The sequence below is a fragment of the Ailuropoda melanoleuca genome, chromosome 10 (genome assembly GCF_002007445.2).
Source record: "Ailuropoda melanoleuca isolate Jingjing chromosome 10, ASM200744v2, whole genome shotgun sequence".
Lineage (NCBI taxonomy): Eukaryota > Metazoa > Chordata > Mammalia > Carnivora > Ursidae > Ailuropoda > Ailuropoda melanoleuca.
Window position 1 is genome coordinate 83,809,175 of NC_048227.1, and position 19,570 is coordinate 83,828,744.

At 40.8% G+C, this 19,570-nt stretch overlaps 1 long non-coding RNA gene across 4 annotated transcripts; it reads right to left on the reverse strand.

Moving 5' to 3' along the window:
• Positions 1-505: 505 nt before the first annotated feature.
• LOC109488981 lies at positions 506-19,089 on the reverse strand. 4 transcript variants are annotated; one of them, XR_002141894.2, is made up of 4 exons: positions 19,018-19,089; positions 9,941-10,075; positions 9,190-9,379; positions 506-1,598 (listed from the first exon to the last, which is right to left on the reverse strand). It is a non-coding gene; the product is annotated as an uncharacterized LOC109488981 (long non-coding RNA). The 4 variants fall into 4 exon arrangements; XR_002141895.2 differs by lacking the exon at positions 506-1,598 and having other exon boundaries at positions 6,502-9,376; XR_002141893.2 differs by lacking the exon at positions 506-1,598 and having other exon boundaries at positions 6,502-9,379.
• Positions 19,090-19,570: the final 481 nt, after the last annotated feature.

The following is a 19,570-nucleotide window of genomic DNA, read 5'->3' on the forward strand; positions in this document are numbered from 1 at the left end:
CCACTTCTTTTTTTATTTTTATTTGCCTTTTTATATTTGTATTCAATTACTTTTTTTTTCTTAAATGTATCTACATGTATTTATATTTATGCTGGCTGTTACCTATGCCTGGGACTTTCTTTTTATATTTGTATTCAATCACTTCTTTTTTTATTTTTATTTGCCTTTTTATATTTGTATTCAATTACTTTTTTTTCTTAAATGTATCTACATGTATTTATATTTATGCTGGCTGTTACCTATGCCTGGAACTTTCTTCCCCTGTAAACATCTGAATAGCGACTCCCCTGCTTCCTTCAAGTCTTTGCTCAAATTTCACTTTCTCAGTCTGACCTACACAGACCCCCTATTTAAAACTGCAATCCGGGACACCTGGGTGGTTCAGTTGGTTAAGCGTCTGCCTTTGGCTCAAGTCACGATCCCAGGGTCCTGGGATCCAGTCTCGCATCAGACTCCTTGCTCAACAGGGAGCCTGCTTCTCCCTTTCCCTCTGCTTGCGGCTCTGTCTACTTGTGCTCTCTCTCTCTGACAAATAAATAAATAAAGTCTTTTAAAAAAGAATAAAAAAGATAAAACTGCAGTCCATACTCTCATCTCAATATTGTGGATTTTCCTCACTGTGCTGGGTTTTTTCCATTGCACATAACACTTCCTTATAGACTACGCAATTTACTTCTTTATTACTCCTGCTATCTCTTTCCCAGTAAACTGTGAGCCCCATGGAAGAAGAGATTTATATCTATCTTATTACTTCTGCATTGCTGGCATCGGATAGGCACGCAATAAATATTTTATTGTATAAATAAGTAAATGAAGATGGACAACTATTCTTTTGACACTAGTATTTAGAATTACTATGATCCATAGATTCTTTCTGAAAAGAGAACAGTCATTCGTCCTCCCAACTAGTAATACATGAGCATGCTTGTTCTTTTCTATTTTTATCAGCATTGCAAGTTATCAGTCTTTTTAATTGTGGACTATTAGTCAGAGGCAACTATACTTCGCTGATCTTTTTACATTTCATATGTTCATTAATCATTTGCATTTTCATTTCTAGGAACTGATTATGTCATTTGGCCACTTTTATGTTGGATTGTCTTTTTTTAACTTAAAGGGACCTTGTATAAATTAACTTAATCCCTTATCTATCAGATATAGTCTAAATATTTTATGCCATTCTCCCTTTGTATTTTAAACATTTGACTTGAAACATTTTGACGCTTTTCTGTTCAAAGAAGTGTAAGAATATGAATGTTCCCTTTTATTATCTATATGAAACAAAGGATGTTTATTTTATAGCCAAACTTTATGTTATCTTTTTGCAGGGAAGGACCGGGATCAAGGCTCTTAGTCAAATCGCAGTAGTCTTTAGTAGCAAGGACAGGAAATCATCAGTCTGTAACTTTGCAACAGTCTTGCCTTTCGGGAAAAGGGAAAGAGAAAGATAATTGCTAGTCTAGGTTTAAATCATTGGACCTATAGCAGAACTCTTTCTACGTCAATGAGAAGATTCAAAGTTTGTTGATGTTGCCTTTCCCTTTGTTTTTCTTAAAACAGAAAATCCAGTTGGGTCTCAGGATAACCAAGCCATGATTCTGTGAGCAAAGAATAACAATTTTACAACACAATACATTCCATTTGTACAGTGACTTACAGTTGCAAGGTACTTTCATAAATATTATCTCATTTAATCCTCAAAAACAAAACTATTTCACAAAAAAGTAATCAGAGTTTCATTAAAAGCTAATCCTGGTGACCAGGGTCTCATCACATTGATTCTGTGACAGAGCCGAACCCCATGGCATCTTTGGAGAATTTCCAATGCAACCGAATTATTCAGAATTTTAATAAGTAACAACATTAAAGAAAATGATATTGGAATAGTAAGTTGAAGAAGTTGGGCCTAAAAATAGGTTATTTCTTCTTTTTGTTTTATAAAAGCCTTCAAGTTTCTGTGTATTTTCTCTGTCCTACACAAAAACAGTGACATCAGCCTGGTGCTCGTGCCTACTCTTGATCCGCTCCAGTATTTACGATCCACAGAATACAAGCCAGGAGTGTCAAGAGAAAAAGCCTTCTGGCAAATAGAACCCTATTATTTTACCAACTCTTAAATCTTGAGGGCTTTCTTTCTCTACAATACGTTCTTCTTGGTTCTGGAGGTTGAAGAGATTTTTTTAGAGGATGCAAAAGAATATTAACAACTTTTTAGAGAATGACCGATGCCTTTTTATTTTAGAAGTATACGAGGTTACAAGATGAAGCCTATAAATGTATTTGAAAGGTCTTGAGTCATAGCCAAATACACACGGCAATTTTGTTTTATGTACTTTTTTTTTTTCTTCTTAGGAAATTCACAGGGAAGACCATAATGAAGATAAACGTACGGAATAGTGCATTAGGGTTACCTTTACAAACGTACCTGGTGAGGGGTTGATACCACTGAGCTCTGCATGTAGGGTACAGAACTTTATTTCTAAGGCACGGCTCATGCATATATGCTCTGAAATAATGTGGGCTCCCTTCGCTTTATAAACTAAGCTTAACTCTGTATCTGCCCACATGTTCCTCACTCAGCTGGCTCCTGCCATTCTTAATTAATCCAGTCTGTGCCAGATATTTTTAATCTTTTATGCCATCTGTTTCCAAATACTGTGCTGGTCAAGGCCTGGCTGGGTTTTCATACTATTCAACCTTTCCTATTTTAGCTTCTCGGGTTTTGATTGCCGTGTTTCAGAGTCTGGTTTCATTAACTTAAGTCGTGAACTCAGCAAAGGCACCAACTCTGCCCTTACTTCAAATAATTCTGGCCTTGGGCACTTCCTTAGTATTTAATCTGAGAATGGGAAGACCTTGATCTGCCTAATAAGGGAGCTGGCCAGCCAGGCTGTGTATCAATCTCAGTCTAAAGACCTACTCATCTCATCATTGCCCCGTGTCAATAAACTGAGGACTTGCGACATTCCAAGGGAAAGGTTCAGAGAATCATGCTGCTTTTCTTTTGCTATAAGCACAGAAGGGACTTTTGGCTTGGAACCCCATGTGGAACTTGCTCACATGGATTTATTCCAGAATATCCATTTTTCTCCAAGTAACACTTCACCAAAAAGATGAAAATAAGGATATGTCGAGGATATCTCTACATAAAATGCTTATTCACTTTCTATTAAAATGGACTTCTTCTTGCATAAACTTGTTTTTCTTCTAGAGAAAACTTATTAACCTATATATTTCTGAATTGTAGCTTAACTCAATATTAGTCCCAGGCAGTAGAAATTTCTTTGGGGGGCGCCTGAGTGGCACAGTCGTTAAGCATCTGCCTTTGGCTCGGGGCGTGATCCCAGTGTTCTGGGATCGAGCCCCATATCAGGCTTCTCTGCTAGGAGCCTGCTTCTTTCTCTCCCACTCCCCCTGCTTGTGTTCCCTCTCTCGCTGGCTGTCTCTCTCTATCAAATAAATAAATAAAATCTTAAAAAAAAAAAAAAGAAATTTCTTTGGGATGAAAGCATGGCAAGCATGTTGAAAATAATGTTTCAACAGCTGACCCTTGAACAACACGGGTTTGAACTGTGCGGGCCCACTGATACGTGGATTTTTTTCCCATGGCTATAGTACAGTACTGAAAATGTATTTTCTCTTCCTTGTGGTTTTCTTAATAACATTTTCTTTTCTCTAGTTTACTTTATTGTAAGACTATGGTATCTAATACATATAACATACAAGATAAGCGTTAACCTACTGTTTATATGTGTTAACCGACTGTCTATGTTTTGGTAAGGCTTCTGGTCAACACTAGGCTATTAGTTTTGGGGGAGTCAAAAGTTACGCAAGGATTTTTGATTGCTCAGGGGGTCAGCACTCCTAACCCTGGTGCTGTTGAAGGATTAACTGCAGTCTAAAAATCAACTTAATAGCTTATAGCGTTAATAGCTTTCCTCAACGTCAGTCTAAAAACCAAGTTTATAGCTAACAGTATTAATAGCTTTCCTCAACCTAGGTCACTGTTTTCCACCTCGGATTTCATTTTCTAAGGTAAGGGCCACATCTGTTTAATTTTTTCTTCACCTACAATCTGCCCAGGACTTAGAGATAATATGCGGTGACATTCTTGAATATTCAACCATGGGGGCCCTGCATTTTGTATTTGGCAAAAAGGATGAATGAATTTATACTTTCCCTCTCCTTGCAATATAATTCCCTCCCAATATTCTTTACTAACCTTTTCTTATTTTTATTTAATGAGCCCCCAGGATTTTCCCCCTCTTGTCACTTCTTTTTCTTCCCTTATGCAAAAGAAAAAAAAAAATAACTCAAATATCTCCTTTCCGGGAGTGGGGGTGAGGGGTGTTTTACCAAGATCAGGCCCACTACCTTTCAGGCAGTAGCTAACAGGCGCAGGTGCTCTCCCCACCGCCCCCATCCCACCCACCTTAACTCTAGCGTCCCCTGGTAGGCTGGCCCCTCATGTTCTGGTCTGGGCATCCACCATCCACAAAGAGAAGACAAAGAGCTCAAGAGCCTTACATACAATTCTTGATCCCGCTAACTAACTCTGCTTTAAAGTCTTCAATAACTTCATGGCAGTTTTGCTGAGAGCAAGAGCCTATGCGAATACCTATAAAAAGAGGGTAAGTGCCCTTTCACTTTTTCTCCTCATTGAAATGGATTATACAACTTGTAGTTGTTGACCCCATGTGCTCATCAATAAGTCATCAGTTTCACAACCGAGACTTCTTAGTGGTTTAGGGGGACTCCTCCCACATCTTCTCTAAACCCTATTTTAGAAAAGGGGACCATAGGGGAATTCTGGTTATAACACCCCCTTCCCCCATCTCTTCCGGAAGCTACCAATGTACTATCTCTAGAAACCTCAGGTAGGTCTGAGAAACCCCTGATCCAACTCCCTGCCCAAGTTTCAAAGGGCTCTGATAGATTAGGTCATGACAGAAATTTCCAGTCACTTTTTGGGCTGTTTGGGCTTAAGCAAAATCACTAATAAATATCAGTTCATCCTCATGCTGTCTTCACTTTCACAATTGCTTCTATGCTGCACTGAAAAGAATGAGCCAGAGTTTCCACAGTTTCATATCCTCCTAAGAGAACTTGAGAAGCCAGGATCCTCTTTGTTGACTTTTCCTGAAGAGAGCAAAGGAACCAAAGGAATGAACTGTCCCAAATACTTAAAGATCTCTCATTGTTGGGGGCCACTGGGGCACAAAAGGTGTCCTGAAATAAAGTAGTTAATTCTGCGGAGACCATTCACACATACACTGTTACTCAGAGGCTTTGGGAAATGGATGCATTTTGTTTAATTATTAGTTAAAATATAGCTTATAAGTCAGAATATTGGTTTGGCTGCAGTAACAATGAGACGAAAGAACAGTGGCTCTAGAAACATAGACTTTTTATGTCTTTCCTGCATAAAAGTACAGGTAGGCAGTCAGGGAGGCAGCTCCATGATCTCGAGCATCTTCTTTTCATCAGTCTTTCATCCCCAACAACTGGTTTCCATCAGAAGGTCCACAGTGTCTGATGTGGACCCCACCACCACACCTGCTTTCCAGCCAAAGGGAAGAGTACAGAGCATGGGCTGCCACCCCTCCCCCAAGAGCACCTCTGTTCACAGCCACCGGGCCAATGTCTATGGCCACACTGGTCTGCAAGGAAGGCTATGAAATATACACTTTACTTGGGTAACCACTACCCTTTCATTCATTCATTCATTCATTCATTCATTCATTTATTTTAGAGGGGGACAGGAGAAGAGGGAGAGAGAGAATCTGCCCAGCACAGAGTTAGACACAGGGCTCAACTCGGGGCTCCATCAACAAACACTGAGACCATGACCTGAGCCGACAAAAAGAGTTGAGTTGGACACTTAACTGACTGAGCCACTCAGGCGCCCCACCGTTTACCCCTTTAAATAGGAGAGAATGGATATTGGGGGCAACTAGTAATTTCTGCCACAGCCTCCCCTCCAAGGACTAGGATATAGTACCTACAGTCAATACAGAGAGTGGTTCTGCACTGTTTTCCAATCCCTTCTTACTAAGGAATGGATGAAAACCATAGTCTGGAGTTACTCTATTTTCTTTGTTTTGACTCCAAATCTTTTTCCTAATCCTTTTCTGTGGCCCACATGTTTTAGAAGCCACATTGTTCTAAAAATACATAGTCATTTCTCTACATAATCTTTATTTACATTTATACTAAATGCAGATACTTGTATTGTCTTGGTCTCAAATTTATAAACGTTCACCTTAAGGTAAGTCTCATCATCAACTACATTTCTGTAAGTATTGATGATCCGCTTTCTACGTAAGAGAGACAAACAGTGTATGAACTTTAAGGAGGCAACTGGGAGGGATGTAAGTATTGTGGAGTTCAGAGTCAGATTTCTCTGTATCAAATCTCTGCTCAGGGACACCTGGGTGGCTCAGTCGGTTAAGCATCTGCCTTTGGCTCAGGTCATGGTCTCAGGGTCCTGGGATCGAGCCCCACATTGGGCTCCCTGCTCGGCAGGGAATCTGCATCCCCCTCTCACTCTCCCTCTGCGCGCTCTCTCTCAAATAAATAAATAAAATCTTTTAAAAAAAAAAAAGAAAAGTCTTAAAAAAATCTCTGCACAACGTTTTACTAATTGCCTGCTCTTAAACAAGTTACTTTACCTCTCTGAGCTAGGTATTTTTCAGTATTAAGTAGGAAGCGAGATAGATCTCCTTATGCAGTTATTGCCAGGGTTAAATGATCGCCTGCACAAGTGTCTAGCACAGTCCTAGCTATGGAGCAGGTACTCAGGAAACGATCATTCTTTTTGCTTGACTTATGGACATACTTCATAAAATTCCTTCATCTAGAAATGTTGTTCTCTTCCCCCTGTTCTGTATCATGAAGAGTTGAAGACAGCCCTGATTTTTTGGCTACCCAAGCACCGCTTTAAAATGACACATTGCCTAAAGAACTCTTGTCCAGAGTGCAGAAATCAGTGGTTCTGTGACACTAAACCTTCCCATCTCTCACAGTTCCTTCCCCAGTAGTTATAGGAGCGCTGTCTGTTGCCATCGAATTGTTTCATACCAACCATGTATGAGCTAAGTGTGCTCAGGCAAGACAGTATTTACTTACTAATTTATATCATCTCTAAATCTAAAAGCTTATAAATATCCAGTGCAGTACAGTAAAACTAGAAGACAAAACTAGAAAAGGAAACAAATGGAAAACAAAGAATGGGGCATAAACCAAGCCAGGAATGAAATGAGTGCTACAATGCACACTAGAGAGTTACTGAGGCCTCCCTCTGCCCGGGGACTAAGCAGTGTGCGTCATTTCGCGGGGCCTCTCTCCTTGGCTTATAGATGGCCACCTTCTTGTTCTCACAATGTTCTCCCTGCACACGTGCGTACAGATTTCCCTTTCATATAAGGACGCCCGTCATCCAATAATGAGGTTAAAGACCTCATTTTAACATCAATGCCTCTATGAAGACCTTGTCTCCAAATAAGTTCACATTCTGAGGTACTGGGGGGTTAGGACTTCAACATGTATGTTTTAGGGAGACACAATTTAGTCCATTGGTTCCGATAGAACAAACTCAGATCATGTTACTTTGTTTTATTTTGCGTTGTATGAGGGTTTTGGGTTTTTTTTCAGATTTTTCTAAATCTTGCTGGTTTTCATAGGGTCCTAGGATGATCATTTAAACTTCAATGACTGCAATGAGGGCTAGAGAGACCCTACTCACGTGGGCTTAGGGATCCCTAGGATTCTGCTAAAAACCCATTTGCTGCCCTTTGGATGAAACCTGCTCTGGGAGCAGCTGGTAACGGAGACGCTGTCAGATCTATCTCTTCCCTCGCCCTCTAACTAACATAAGTCAAACTTTCTTCCACTGTGTTCCATAGCGCTCTCCAGAGTTCATGACTGCGTCTGCCTTCTAGTAGTTTCCTACAGCTTTGCTGAGTGCAGTAATGTATCAAAACGTCTACAGAATTTGGATGAATGCCTTTTCATACTGCTGAGAGACATGTCATAATTCAAGAATCTGTCTCCAAGCCCAAAAGACCAAGAAAAGTTTTGGCTTTTTTAGATTTTCCCAGCAAAAATCATAAGACCACAATCGAATCTTTGTGGCAGTCATGCCTCAACATTTGCAAGAGCAAGAAGGTGTGAAAATCACAGTTTTAGAGTCAAAAGGCCTTCAATACCATCTCCTCTCTCATTTTCAGGAGAGAGAATGGAGGCCCAGAAAGGAAGTCTCCTGGGTCTCCATGCAGCCATCTTTCTATTAGGCTTTCTTATTATTGTCAGACCCAAATATAACAGCTTCAAACACCGCCTACGGATGGGACATGAGAACCTAATCCAAGTGCCCTTTATCTGAACCCCTTGAGACCATATGTGTCTCTGAGTTCAAAAAGTGTTTGCACGTCAGAAAGGCAATTCAGTGCGTATACCATACATCCCATGACATTCCTGGTGGGGTTACGGCAACACCTTCTAACCAAACACATTCTAAACCTCTCTTCAGTAAAGTGTGTGAATGTGCACATTACATGCAATAAAAAAGGATCATATGTGTCTTCATGGCACTTTGTGGGTCCTACCTAGAGTGCACCCCAAATGAGTTAGGAAAAACTTACAGTTTTCAAAATTTTCCATTCTTTCTGATTTTGGGGACTGGGGATCAAAGACTATTGGCTCACCTCCCTCTAGAAGAGAGGTTCTCAAGCTTGGTTGTGTGGAGGAACCACATCACGTCCCCCTCCCAGAAGCACTGAGTCAGCCTCTTTGGGCTGTGGCCTGGGAATTGGAATTTTTGACAAACCACCCAGATGATACTGAAGCAGATGGCAACAGACACAATCAAGAAATATTGCCTAGAGCGCAGCGTTACAGCAGGAGAAACAGGTGGGGACCTCAGCTGGGCTATTTTTATCACTTGTCTCTCCCAGCACCTCCCTTTGACATCAGTTTGACCCTGCAAGCAAGCTTCACAGAATTTTTCCATGACATTTTGATGGGAAGTGGGTGTCCAAAGGGCATGCACATGCAAATAATAAAAGAGACAGGAGAGAAAAAACAAAGCTAAACGAAGAAGAGAAAACTTCTGTTCTAAGAATGCTCAGGGTACGGTCTAGTCATCAGATTATATCACATGTATTCATTCATTAGTTACTGAGCACCTACTATGAATTAGACACTGGTACAGGCAGTTGCACAACCACAGAAGAATTCCATACAAAATAACGTTATTCTTCTTATATTTTTTGCAATGCTCCTTCTTCTTCCCCAAGGGTCTTCTTGTTACTGATTTTTTTGAGGAGTGGGCATCGGCTGTGGAAGCATACTGAGCCCCTCCAGGCTGTAGCTCCATCTGCTGGAATAAAAAGAAATTAACCAGTGTCTCACTATTCTTTAATATAGATGATTCTTTGCGCCCGTGTTATATCATAACTCCTTATTTGACCACTCCACTTGCGCTAATGGAAGTTATTTGTTTGTTAGCTGTAGGAAAGCATATGAGAGAATTATCTATGAATGCATCGGAGAGTATTAGACTAATCTACAGGGTTGAGAAGGCTTTCGTGTTAAATAGGTTAACACCCAGGGAAACATCCCTAATATAGCCTGCACTTGCTGGAGATGAAGAACTGACCTTCCTTGCAAGAGTCTTACTCTGAGCCTGAGCTCCTGAGAAAAGCCCCCAAGTGTGGCTATCACCGCCTCTCGGGCTTGGCAATAGGTAATGAGCCAGGCAAGGGAGCACAGAATAGCATGGAGAGCTCGTTAGTGGACCTTCTGGGTTTACCATCTGTCTGCGGAGCCTGAAGTCGTTCTGCTGATCACTCCTCTCCCCCCTCCTTCATCTCTTCTATCACCATTCATTTTCTCTGCAACATCCATTTTCTCCCTAAATCCCCTCTTCTGTTTTACTCACCAAAGCTGGTGTTCTCACTCCTCCTCTTCTGAAGGTCTATTCCTCCAGGTTTGTCTCTTTGTATAGTTTACATAGGGAGATCTGTTGGTCTCTGCAGACGTTTCTATGGTGATGTCTCCACGTGGAACAGCATCTCTGCAGGTAGATATGTATCTCAGCAAGAGAGAGTGGAGGAGAGAAGGCCACGGTTATGTTTAGTCCCATCAGCAGCTCACATGTGGCCACGTAGCAGGTGCTCTTTTTAGACTGTTTGACTTCTTTGGAAAGGAAGGATTTCAAAAAGTGGGGGAGAGGAAAGAAGGTAAGGAGGAAGAATGAACACTCGTGGAGGTGGGAATGGATGTGACCCAGGGGAGGGCCGGTGAGAGAACTGGAATAGAAAGGCCTGTCCCCCCAGTATCAGCTCCACAAATGAGGGGACCTCATCTATTCTGTTCTCTGGAGTCCCTGCAGGAGCTTGAACAGGGCCTGACACACAGCAAGCCCCCAATATTTGTTGAATGAATGAGTGTTGTTGAGGTGATGGTTCCATGCTACCTAGAGGAATACCTACAAGTATCTAGAAGGTTGTAAATTGTAGAGTGCTGCTCAGTCGACAAATACAGGAACATCTGTGGTGCCAGAAAAGGGTTGGGGAAGTAAGGATGAGTCAATCAACTTCGGCCCTGAATGCCAGACTCAGCATTCTGAAGTGGAGCTGTTACAGTAATCCAAACTGCAGAAAGGGGGTTTTCCATGTGCTGGAGCCCGAGGCACCCTGCAGGAATCCTCACCAGTGATCACTGCTCAGCTCCTTACAAGCTGGGTGACTTGGGACAGGTTTCCTTTCTCATATCTCTGGATTCTTCTCCTCTGCCTGGTCTATAAACTATAAATGTTAGGGGTCCTCAGTGCTTATGAGCTGCCTTCTCTTTAAGTACGTTCTCCCCTTCAGGCCAATGGCTCTAAACACCACGTGTATGCAGATAACCCCCTATTTTCTCACCCAGATGCATGTATCCAAATGTCTAATTGGCCTCTTCCTTTGGAGACCTGCTCATCTTTTTCCTACACGGCCAAAACATAACTCTTGATTTCATGTCTCATTTCTTTTTCCCAAAACCTGCTTGTACTCCAGTCCTCCCAGCTCAGTTACTGGCCCTGCCATTCACCCGGTCACTTCAGCTAGAAATCTATCTTTGGGTCCTCCTTTTTCCTCACTTCGTCCCACATCCACCAGCAAGTCACGAAGTCTCTGCCTCACAGAAAGGCCCCTCATCCGTGTACTCTTCTCCCTCTCCACTCACTCCCAAGCCCAAGTCCCCACCAGCAACTGCTTTCACTGCTGCATATGCCACCCTTCTGGTCTTCCAGGCCTCCGTCTTGCACTCCTACAAGCCATTCACCACACTGACAGAGAGCTATTTTATTTTATTTTTTAAAGAGATTTATTTATTTATTTATTTGAGAGGGAGAGCGTGCTTGTGTGAGTAGGGGGAGGGGCAGACGGAGAGGGAGAGAGAGAATCCTCAAGCAGACTCCCCACTGAGCGTGGAGCCTGGTGCGAGGTTCAATCCTAGGACCCCAAGATCATGACCCCACCTGAAATCAAGAGTCAAATGCTAACCAACTGAGACACCCAGGTGCCCCACCCCCAGAGAGTTACTTTAAATATTAACCTAAATTAGTCTTTTCACTGCGCTGAATCTATTCAGTCTTCTCATTGCATTGGAATAAACCCCAAACTCCTTGCCAAGGTGCACAGAGATCTCCTCCTCTGGGGCTCTCCTACCACATTTCCCTCAACATCCCCAGCCCCACTTTGCCCTGGTCCTGCTTGTCTTTCAGTCACTCAGGCCTCCACTTGTGTTAAGGCCTCTGAACTCCCCCTCAGGCCTTTCCTGGCTGAATGCTTTCTTATCACTATGTCTCACCTTAAAGAAAAGCCTTCTTTAATTATTCTAGCCAAAGTAGGCCAATCCACCTGTAACTCTGTCTCACAAGACTGTTTACCTCACAGGATTCTTCCCAGTCTGTACTTATTTTACTTGTTGACTTGGTTATCCCCGACTAGGAGATAAGCTCCTTAAGATCAAAGACACTGTCTTATGCACAGTGCATCTCAAGCACTTAGAAAAATGCCTGGAAAAGACTAAGGATTCAGTAAACATTTGTTGAATCAATGCACGAGCCTCTATAGCCTTTACTTTCTTATTCTGGGACCTAATGATAATACAACCTGCTTCATAGAGTTATTACGAGGGTTAAATGAGAAAATACTAAGAGAGCAATGAACGTTAGCTGTTATCATTACTAATGCTATTTTTCCATATGACTACTAATAGTAGTCATAGTAGTAATTTGTTCTTTTCAATAACCCTTATGAGGTACTCAAAATGAACTACAATTTACAGATAAGGAAATGCAGAGCAGAAATGTAAATAACCTCCTTCAGATCACATAGCTAGTACAAAATAGAGCTTGAATTTTAAGAGTACAAAATTAGAAATAAGTATAGGTCTGAAGCCTGAGTGGAGGAAAGGTAACATAAATTCCTGACAACATAAATAAGTTTTGGACAGTGGTGGCTCCAAGGGTAAGATGTATTGTGCTGAGCAGAGAACTGGATACCCCAGGTTTGATGCATAGTAAACTATTAGAGATATAGAACTTTTATTCAGAGGAAAAGACAAGAGAAGACAAGAGTCGAGATTGGAGCATTAAAAAAATATAACCTCACTATTGTGATCACAGTAGCATATCTGGAAAGCTGTACAGGTAGAGTCTATTAGCAGACACATACACACACAACACACACACACAACACACACACACACACAGTCCTTGAGACTGAAGGATGGTGCATACTCCACAAATGGCTCTCTCACCCTCTCTCTCTAATCCACCCACACTCCTGTCCACCCTGCCCTCACTGGAATCCCCTTTGGTATTTCTGTTTCCAGACCCTTCCTCAGCATCCCATATCCATTTTGGAAGCTCCTGATGAGCTCATCAAGGCCTAACTTTAGGACTCTAAAGTAAGTGTCGCCCACCTACTAGAATAACAAGGCAAAATATGACAACAAAAACTCTTTCTCTTCTTATATTCAGATTTCTAAAAGTAGCTAAAATTTATATAGCACTTGCATGCCAGGAACTATTTTAAGCACTTTATACAAGTTAACTAATTTGTTCCTTGTAACAACCCTATGAAATAGATGCTATCATTTTCTTTATTTTAAGGTACATTGAGACACAGAGTGGCTAAGTAAAGTATCTAATGTCACCAAGCTGCTTATGAGAGTGGGGTTCTAACCCACACAGCGGGGTTGATTTCAACATTCAACCAAGCTTGGGAATCACTGATCTAGGACACAGAGAGACTGTCTCTTCTTTGAATGTAAAAATAAGAACAAAGAAAAAGATGTAAAGATAGGTTGTTCGAATGGAAGATAAGTTCAATTGATGAAGCTCACACATATTGGCTTGATCATCTTGGTAAAAAAAAAAGAAGAACTGTTTAAATAGGTGGTTTGATGATCTGTGGAGAGAGAAGAAGGGAGTTTAAAGACAGAGGTCCTTCAAATCACCACCGTGAGGATAACACTGAGGAGGATCGCCCAGCAGAGAATTAAGAGGCAACATGAAGAGGTAATGACATTGTGGCACCTGAATCTTCATTGAGCCAGAACCTCACACTGATTGGTCCTCTAATAGCTGTGCTTCATAGACTGATGGAGATGTAGGGAAAGCTGATGGAGGGTGACCTATGGTTGGGTTGGGCTCAGGAAGGTCGAAGAAAAAGTCAGTTGACATGGAGTCTGGTATTGTGCCATGGTTAGCTAGAGAACAAGTTGAGTAGATTTGGAGAGTGGGAAGGAAGGCCAGTGAGGAGATGGTATTTTGAGAAAGGAACATTCACAACTGAGATCCCAAATAGGAAATAGTCCTTTGAGATTTATAGCTCTTAGGACACATAAAAATATTTAACATTCAAGCACTTGTTTCCTCTAAAGTTCAATGGAGTTTTATGAAATGAGCAGCAGACACAAATTCTCAGATCAATCACCAGACAAAGCTCTACCAACAACCAGCTATTAGATTTGGGGCAAGTCCCTCTGTGGCTCTCCAGGGCTCAGAGTCCTCATTTATCCTGGGAAATGGCTTGTCTGGATAATTCTCAGGACTCGTGTACCTGAACTACCAGTCACCTTGTTGGGTTTCTTAGCTGCATACATCATCAACCTATAAAAATATTCTTCTTTGGGATGTGTTTCTTTCTGTTACTTCCCCACCCCAAAATATTTTTTTGATGCCTTCTCTTGTCTCTATGTTCCCATCCCCCAAATGGCTGTAGCAATCTTGCTATTAGAAATAAGCATCTTGAGGGGAAAAACCTCAAGGTTCCCATTTGTTTTCTAGCATTAAACTAGCAAAAGAGTTTACTGGCAATCCACTTAAAGCGATGGAGACTTATTAAAACCAAAAACAAGCCACTCATGGGAAAGCTTTTGTGCACTTGAGCATAACTCTTCATTTGTGTCAGCCAAAAGTTGTACTGACTTATACTGTCAGGCATTTTAACCAAATTAAAGTATCACATTATCATTACAAGTTTCACAATTTGTATCCTAGAGTTTTCTTCTTCTTTTTTCTTTTACCGAAAAGATGAGTTTAAGGTAAAATTTCAACCTGTAAAGTGAGGGGGCTCATCCAGCACACTGTCAGCTGACTTGCTTGTTTCATTTGATATGAAACCAACTTTTGCTCTTGATTCTCCCCCCCTCCTCTCCTCTCACCTACTTCCTGAAAATGTCATTCAGGTCAGTGTTCTCAGATGCAAACCAGGTGCCGCCCTGGGGACGGTATCACACTGTCGCTGTAATGTTTAGATACAGGTTTACAAATAGAGTCTGATGACAGAATTGTCTTTATAATGTAGACTCCACAGAAATTTTGAATTTCTTAGTTACTAGTGAGCTTGGTTAGAAAAGTAGAAACTGTGTGTGTGTGTGTGTGTGTGTGCATGTATATGTATATATGTGTGTGTGTGTGCATCCAACCCACCAATTTGCAGGTGAAGACTACTGAAATGTAAGGGAAACCTTATTAAAAATTTATTCTATTACTAGCAATAGCAATAATGATTGATACTGTTCAGTACACTTCCACATATGCTTAATATGTGTTTTTCATAGTAATCTGTAGAATTGTGCAGAAGGTGGTTGGGAGTTCTTGGTGAAGTGCTTCCTAGTTTATAGACAGCTGGTTTTCTTGTAGAGAGGAGAGAGAGAGGGAAAAAGGCCTAGCTGTCTTCGTGTTCTTACAAGGACACTAATCCCATCATGGGGCTGCACACTCATGACCTGATTTCCTTCCAGAGGCCTCACCTCTAAATACCAACACATTTGGGCTTCAACATACGAAGCTGAGGGGAACATAACATTCAGTTCATAGCATATACCTTCTACTCCCTCTCATGCCCAACCACAAGCCTGTTTGCCCATGCTGAAGGAAGAGATTGCTTCCTGTTTGCCCAGCCAACTATGAACCAGCTCTGGTCCTGGCAAACGGCCATCCTCTCTGACATCCAGTGGGCTCTAAACACACTTTCTCCAGCAAGACCTAAACCCCAGCGTGAGGAAAGGAACGCCTCCTTCCAAACTGTCTATCCATGGGTACTCTTCCTCAGCCCTAAGACAGCCTTTAAAGTTCTCTTTACATCTTTATAGTTACTCTTCTATCATAGTTTAATAATCCTTTATATTAAACTTCCCCTGTTTTCATTCCTGTTGGTTTCCATCTCTTGATTAAACTGAGATTAATATAAGTTCATTTGGAAAAGTAACAACACATATGTGTTAAAGATATTCAATCTACAGGCAATGTTTAAGAGTATAGAAGGATTCTTAAATCCCTTGCAACTGCTACCAGCAATCTTCTGAGTGTCCACAGTCACCAGGCTGGGAAACCCTGGGCTACAACTGGCAGGAACCAAAGCACAAATTCTAACATGGAGATGGAGCTGTTTGGGAAAGGCAACCCATTTTCCCATCATGCATGTTCCACCTGTAAACTGAGTGTTCTTTAGCAGTTCACCGAATAGCCCCCTGCCTTAAATCCTCACCCCTCAAACATATGCTTAATAAATGTTGGCGTCAGCTCTACCCTTCTTTCCCCAGCCTTTCCCAGATCATCACTATGGTGTTTGTTGTTGTCCCTCCCTCCTAACCTGCAAGGTCCATCCTAGTCCAGCTTCTGAATTCATCTTGATCAAGATTAGACCCAGTCCCCTTCTCCCCACCTCTTCAATCCAAGACAGACTTAATGTTTGTAATGTTCATAGATTCTGGATCAAGAAGGATACCGCTGACCACCCAACATCAACACCATTTCCTGATACTCAAAACTCCCTCAACTCCCAACCTACAACATTCATCTCATTCCCCATTAGCAACTATTTCACAGGGGAGTCAGAGAAAGTTAACATGGCCCAGCTCTCAACACACAAATTCAAATACCCCATTATGACTTGTTTCTTTCATGCCCACACTTTTCATCCAATCAGGGGGCTTTTCCTTCCCTCTCCAGTTCCTAGCCCAGCTGGCTCTGGGCTTTCACATTCCAGGACTTTTCCTCAGACATCTAAATCTCTCTTCTATTTCTTACCAGAACAATTTGTTTCCACCCAATCCAATATCCTCTTAACTCATATGCTCACATCTAAACACTCAGCAAAAAGAGGGCCCTTCAGATACTAAGACCACCCATTAGAAGACAATGAGGAGTTAGGAATGAAAACAAAACACTTTCACAATCATATCTCTGACTGTGCTTTAACATTCTACCATTTCCAATAACAATTCTTTCTTTGTGTTGTTCAGATTTTAGAAGCTACATAACCAGTACGTGATACAGCAGCTTCAGGGTAGTGACAAGTGTCTGTACAAATTTTGTTGATTGAATTGTCTCTGAAGCTGACTCATTTTGCCTTTCAATGATTGACCTTATAAATTACTTCAATGCAGTATGAAGTTAGCCTCATGGTGCTTCTCATTGTTTTAATTTTAAAGACAACTAGTCTGGGGCGCCTGGGTCATAGCGGTTAAGCGTCTGCCTTCGGCTCAGGGCGTGATCCCGGCGTTATGGGATTGAGCCCCATATCAGGCTCCTCTGCTGTGAGCCTGCTTCTTCCTCTCCCACTTCCCCTGCTTGTGTTCCCTCTCTCGCTGGCTGTGTCTATCTCTGTCAAATAAATAAATAAAATCTTTAAAAATAAATAAATAAAGACAACTAGTCTGAAGATAAAATGGAATAGAAGACTATATCTACACTAGCATCTAAAAAAATTAAATATGAAGGGAAAAAACTGAACAGAAAATTTGCAAATTTATTGGAGGAAAATTTTCAAGTCCGTCTGAAGAACACAATAGACTTTGAAGGGTTTAGAGTATGCCATCCCAAAATATGACACTCCAACAAGGATTGTTTGGGGCTAAAAGCAATTGAGGAGAAAAAAAAAAAGACACAAAAACACTCTGTCCTACCCCCTCTACCAGGAAGGGCAGGATGATTCTTTATAATCAAAAGTGACTCTAGACTTTTCAGCCCAGAGAATGTACATAACAAACTTTACTAACTAGCCCCTACCTGTCATTACTTTCCTCTATACATTTACCTTCCCACAGTTTGCCACCCCTAAAAGACTAAACCTCCCTTTCTTTTTTCTTGTCCCTTTTAAACAAATTTATTGTCCTTTTGTTAAGACGCTATGTAAGTCCCAGTTTCAACCACCTCTTTGAGTTACTCATCACTGGGGTTTCTCTACACTGAACACAGCATGTGTTAATAACTATTTGCTTTTCTCTCTTTTTTTTAAAAAAGATTTTATTTATTTATTTGACAGAAATAGAGACAGCCAGCAAGAGAGGGAACACAAGCAGGGTGAGTGGGAGAGGAAGAAGCAGGCTCCCAGCAGAGGAGCCTGATGTGGGGCTCGATCCCACAATGCCAGGATCACACCCTGAGCTGAAGGCAGATCCTTAACAACTGTGCCACCCAGGCGCCCCTGCTTTTCTCTTGTTAACTTGTCTTTTGTCAGTCTAATTTGCAGGGCCTCAGCTGAGGAACTAAGGAGGGTATAGGGAAAGTTTTTTCTTTCCCTACATCTTAAATGAATACAAAGACATATCTTGGCCATTGTGGATAGGGAGACTCAATAATGAAAAGGTGTCAATTCTCCCTAAGTTAGCTTCTAAATATGGTATCATCCCAACAAAAACAACACCAGAAAATTCATATGGAAAAAAAAATTTAAATAACTAGAAAAACTAAAGGAAAAAAAAGAATATTAAGAAATGGAATTTACCAGATAATGAAACAGGTCACAGAGTCTTATTAATTAAATGTCTGATATTGGCATATGAATAGAAAGACCAGGGGAATAAAATAAAATCTTCAAAAATAGACACAAATCCATTCAGAAATTTGGTATATGATAAACATGACATCCATATTAATAGAATAAAGATGGATATTTAGATTAATGGGAAAACTGTCCATTTAAAGAAAAAGTAAGATGGATCTATGCCTCACATTGTACATAAAGAGAAGCCTTTCATTATGTTGGATATTAAAAGTAAGAACAAATAAAGAAATAAAAATTCTAGAAGAAAATATGGGTGAATTTCCTGCTAACCTTGGCATAAGAAAGACCCTTCTATGACTGAAAATAAAGAAGCCAAAAAATTAAAGAAGGTAGGTTAAATAACATGATTTTTTAAAAAATCCATTTGCCTGGCAAATGCAGATAAACAATGTTAAGGAAAAAATGATAAACTGGAAAGAAATTACAAATCAGATCAATGACAAATACTATTGTCCTGAAGAGATAACATACTCCTTAGGAGCCCCAGAAATTAAGATTAGGAATAATCCCATAGAAAAAACAAGCAAAGCACATGAATAGACATTTCATAGAAAAAGAAATACTCCTGGTGAAATAGAATAGAAATGAATATGATAAATACAAATGAAAACTACGTTACCACAAGGGAGAAATGGTGCAGCCCCTTTGCAGGAAGTCTGGCAATACCCACCAAAATTTTGGTTCAGTGTTCCCTGGACCCAACAATCCCACATCTGGACATCTTTCCTACAGCTACTTCTGCACACACAGTAAATAAAAATGCACAAGGCCACTTATTGTGGCAGAGCTTGGACAGAAACCAAAAAAAACTGCGGTCCATTTACATAATACTACGCAGCTGTGAAAACATAATGAAAACCTTTTCTGTATTGATATAGAGAGGCATTCAGCCTATACTGTTCAGTAAAGAAAACAACATGCAAACCAGTATGTATTATATGCTACATTTTATGTAATAAAATGAGACGGGTAGGTAAGAATATATTTTAGTCTTATCTATTTGCATATGCATAAAGAAATATTGGAAAGATAAACAAGCCAACAAACCAAAATGAATTCATAGAGCAGGGAGTGAGACAGGATAGGGCAGATGGGGACAGATGTGGAGTGAACTTCTTTGTGTGTACCTTTTATATAATTTTGATTTTTGAATCATGTAAATGTGTTACCCACTTGGAAAAAAATACTGTGTTCTTTGAAACAAAGGATTGCTTTGCATTGCA